This window comes from Salvia hispanica, chromosome 6, assembly GCF_029641045.1.
Source record: "Salvia hispanica isolate PSC_SH4W2 chromosome 6, Shi_PSC_v1, whole genome shotgun sequence".
NCBI classification, from domain to species: domain Eukaryota; kingdom Viridiplantae; phylum Streptophyta; class Magnoliopsida; order Lamiales; family Lamiaceae; genus Salvia; species Salvia hispanica.
This window is the reverse complement of record NC_142697.1, coordinates 9,420,441-9,425,036: the sequence shown is the minus strand read 5'-3', so window position 1 is coordinate 9,425,036 and position 4,596 is coordinate 9,420,441. Positions and strand designations below refer to the sequence as shown.

The 4,596-nt window shown below is 40.2% G+C and overlaps 1 non-coding gene and 1 pseudogene across 1 annotated transcript; both read left to right on the top strand.

Moving 5' to 3' along the window:
- The first annotated feature begins 229 nt into the window (after positions 1 to 229).
- Positions 230 to 336, top strand: LOC148923176 (small nucleolar RNA R71). The gene has a single exon (XR_016133074.1). It is a non-coding gene; the product is annotated as a small nucleolar RNA R71 (small nucleolar RNA).
- A 3,484-nt stretch (positions 337 to 3,820) lies between these two features.
- Positions 3,821 to 4,596, top strand: LOC148923175 (transcription factor GTE7-like; annotated as a pseudogene).

The following is a 4,596-nucleotide window of genomic DNA, read 5'->3' as shown; positions in this document are numbered from 1 at the left end:
TAACTCCTTAGCAAAAGAACTTTCCTCGGCCTCTTCTATGGCTGCTACTCTTCTCGTGGCATGCCTTTCCTTAGACCACCCCCGACTGTTGGTGGCGAACTCCTCGATCACCGCCATGGCATCCTCTCCTGTCTTTCTTAGAAATCCTCCATTTGCCCCTGAATCAAGCATAGCACATATTTTCTCGTTAAATCCATTATAGAGGATTCCTACCTGATGGTCTATGGAAAAACCATGGTTTGGGCACTTTCGAAGAAGAGCTTTGAAACGAGCAAATGCCTCATAGAGGGGCTCGTCATGGCCTTGTGTGAACTGAAAGATCTCACTTTTGAGCTTCAAAATAGTGCATGGCGGGTAGTATTTGTCGAGGAAGGTAGCAACGATGTCCTTCCATGTGGAGACCTTTTCTGGTGGCATACACTCAAACCACTCCTTAGCAGAATCAATCAAAGAGAATGGAAAAAGTCTTACCCGTATGGCATCGTCGTCGACACCATTTAATTTCAGAGTGTTTGCTATTTCCACGAATCTGGAGAGATGGCGGTTAGCATCTTCAGTCGCCCTACCTGCAAAAGGAGTTTGCTCGACCCTTTGGATAAGGGGCATGCGTAACTCAAAATTGTTAGCATCAATACGAGGGCCGTTAGGAAAAGTGATCATATTCCCATGATTGAACATGTTCATCACAGGTAATGTTTCTCTGTTCTTCTTTTCCATGGCTTCTCGGGCTGCTCTCTCCGCATCTCTCTCATCCATCAGCAACTTCACCATCTCTCTCATCCATCCAGCAGCACCGTCTCCGCCTTCTTCGACATCTTTGTTATTTTTTTTACTTCTTTTTCGCCGTTCTATTTGATCTTCTTGTTCGCGTCTTTGTCGCTGGCGGCGGCGGATTCTCCATTGGCCGTGGCGGTGGAATCGAATTCATGGTCGGCGAGGGGGCGCTTCATCGATGGATGAGAGAATTGTGGATTTGAGGGTTTGGTTAATTGGGGAAAATAGATGAGCAGAAACGAAAATGGAGCAGGAAAAGTAGCGCTGCAATCCTAATTAAAATATGAAATTACCATTCAGCCCTTCTGTAATTAATTAATCTAAAATATTTTTCATGTGGCAAAATCTGGACCACTCATTTAATAAAAATGAGTGGCTGGTATTGCATCTCATTTCTCAATTAGCCTAAATAATCTCAATTGATCACAATCCTATATATATATATATATATACCCTATATATATATATATACCCTATATAGGGAGATGATCAAAATAAGAATGCATTGAAAACCAAAAATGCAGCCCAAATCTTTGCCATAGGATTAGATGATCTAATGGTCAATAATTAACCCAAAACACGGAATGTCATAATTAAGTAGTTTTAGGTCATATTATAAGATTTGGGTTTATGTCATGTTAAGATCATTTTAGGTCATGCTTTGTTAGCATGACCTAAAAATAGACTAACTATGACCTAAAAATGTCCTACTAATGACCGTTTTCTGCGTTTTTGTATTTAAATCTGGTCTTCATAGATCAAAACCATATGTATATATATATAATATATATATATAGGATCATGATCAATTGAGATTATTTAGGCTAATAGAGAAATGAGATGCAATATCAGCCACTCATTTTTATTAAATGAGTGGTCCAGATTTTACCACACAAAAAATATTTTTAGATTAATTTATTTTGAAATGGCAGAATGGTAATTGCAAGGGCTTATTCTTGATCCTTCCTGATGCACTTTTTATTTGCACTATAAATACCTGCAAGTATACAGAGTAGGTATAGTATAGCAAAAAGTTAGTACCGGGTATCGAACACGGGGAAGATGTACACAAAGTGTCTATCTTCTACTAGAACTCAATTACTATCTGGAGAAACAAGAATTTTTTGTAACTTTTTGAAAACAGTAAATATTAAAAACAGTAAACAACTAAAAGCAAGCAAATCACGGAGAGAAAAGTATAGAGATAAGGAGAATTCCAGGGATGTGCTTTCGCTTTAATGGTTATACAAATTGCAAACTACAATACAATAGCACAGTTAATACTTTGAAAGGACGAGTCACCTAGCTTATGCTCATGCGATACAAACGTTGATTACTAACATTAGGGTTGTCAATCCTAACACGTAACTCCAAAAAGCTCCTAAGACCCTTGAAAAGTCCTCACTCTCAATTAACAGTGCCGTTTTAAAGGAAGCTAACTGTAGTGTCTACTAAGTGGATCTAACTCGCTAGAACTCTGTCACAGTTATGAAGCAAGTTGTATTGAATCATACATAATTGTGTCACTCAATTATGAAGCATCATGATTAACTTAGGGAAGAAACAAAGTAAAAACAAAACGGATATTAAATAGAAAACGGAATTGTATAACCAAAGTTGCTACTAACACATCCCTAGAATCCTATGAGTTTAGTTACACATGACTGAATAAACTAAAAACATAGATTGAAGGGAAAGCAATTTGAACATAAAACTAAAGCAAATAAAACCCGTAGGTTGAATCCTTGTCGTTCTTGATGTTCTTGAAATCCTTCTTCAACTCCTTGCACAATTGAAGTACTCTAGCTTTTGATCTCTATGAATGTGTTCTCGTTGTGTGTCGGAAAAAAAACTCCTTTTGATGAAGCTTGAGGTCCTATTTATAGGGGAAGATTATTCCTCATCATAGAAGGAAAAGATCTTCAAAATTTGGTAAATGTTGGAGCAAATCTAGGGCTGGTCGGATTCGCCGCCTTTCTCCGGCGGGCCGCCGCACCTTGGCCGGCGGTCGCCGCGTTGGAGTCCAGAGACTCTGACCCTTCGGTGGCGGACCGCCACATGTCCTCCGGCGGTCGCCGGGCGAGACTCTTCTCCTAGCGTAAATTTCCGAGGCGGGCCGCCACATAGCTCTGACCGCCGGGCGCCGGCGGTCGCCGTACAACTTCGCGGCGGTCACCGGTCGCCGTCTGACTCCAGATTTCCAGACTATGCGTTTTTACTCCCCTTTTCGGCTTAAATATGCACATTTCTCACAAAACACGTCAAAATACCAAAATGTATGGAATATGCAAATAATGGACATGTAGAGTGATTTTGATGACAAAAACGGACCAAATAATGGCCTTAAAACAGTGCAAAATCCGGGCGTATCACTTCCGTCAAAACTCTCACTCTAAACAGCATGAATCGTCTTCCACCGCCGCTGACTTCAGATCCCTGTGCGCGAGCTCTGGTCGTCTTCCACGGCGGATGTGTCGGAGCGCATCGCCGGCATCGGTGTGAAGGAGCATGTATCCAGTATTTGATGCTATTCGACAGAGAGAGCTATTTGATGCTTTGCGAGCGACGTGATTCGATTGCTGGTCCAGAATTTGCTAGAAGCCTCGATTACTAGGTTTAATTACTTCCTAGTCTAATTCGCTTGCAATTCTTCCTCTGTAAAACTTGCTGTTGCCGATTTTATGAATTTTAATTAAGGTGAAATTTTACTGATTTCTGTAAAATAGAGGCATTTTGATACGTCTCTGTTTTTTTTTTTGCCTTGTAGTGCTTGTTGTGATGACTGTAGACTAAGTAGTTGTTTTTCCTTGATCATGATTTGATGAGTTGCTATTAACTTGCGTTTTTGCTATCAACATTTTTATGAGATTTTTGCTTCTGTTGCAACCATATTACCATATTTTTGCAGTAGATGATTCAATTGTATTGGATGTGAACTCATTTGAGATATTGATTTTCCAACATTTGCTTTTGTTATAGGATTTGAACTTTTTGCAAGCTTAATTGTTGATTTGTTTATGGAATTGGAAGTATTATCAGGAATTGGATGTCAACAAAACTTGGATTTGGGTTGCAGAATTTACCCCAAGAGAAGATGCCTCAACTTGTATAGATAATCAGGAAGAGGGATGAGCATTTGGCATAGGATGGCGATGAAATTGAGCTTGATATTGAGGCTCTTGATACGGAAACGTTGTGGGAATTTGATCGGTTTGTGACCAATTGGAAGAAGATGGTGAGCAAGACAAAGCGGCAAGAGTTGATGATGAACAACAATCCAGCTGCTAGAGTTTCTATTCCCTCCAGTCTTGTTACTGATGCTGATGTGGTAAGTTAAATTTGCATCAAGATTTTTGTCTTTTTTGTGGTATTTTCACTGTTTTTCATGTTGCTGGTAATGTTGTGTAGGGCGCATTGAGCGACAAGAATGATGATTTTGGCAAGATGATGAAAGAAAATGATGAAGAAGATGTAGATATTGATGACGATATGCCAGCATCGAGCTTCCCTGCTGTGGTGGAGATTGAGATTGAGAGAGAAGGTGTTGTTGGGCAGGAGAATGATGGTGTTGTTGGACAAGAGAATGATGGTAGAGGCAATGCCAGCAGTAGCTCAAGCAGTTCTGGCAGCTCAAGTAGCGATTCGTCATCCTCGAGTGGTATTGATACTGATTCTTCTTGCGTTTCTATATTGTGTTGGGGGTGAAAGTATGGAAAACGGAAACAGAAACAGATGTTCATTCGTTTGAGGTTGCTTTTTACAGATTCTGATTCAGGGAGTTCCTCTGGTAGTGAGTCCGACGCAGATGATTGGCCAATTTGA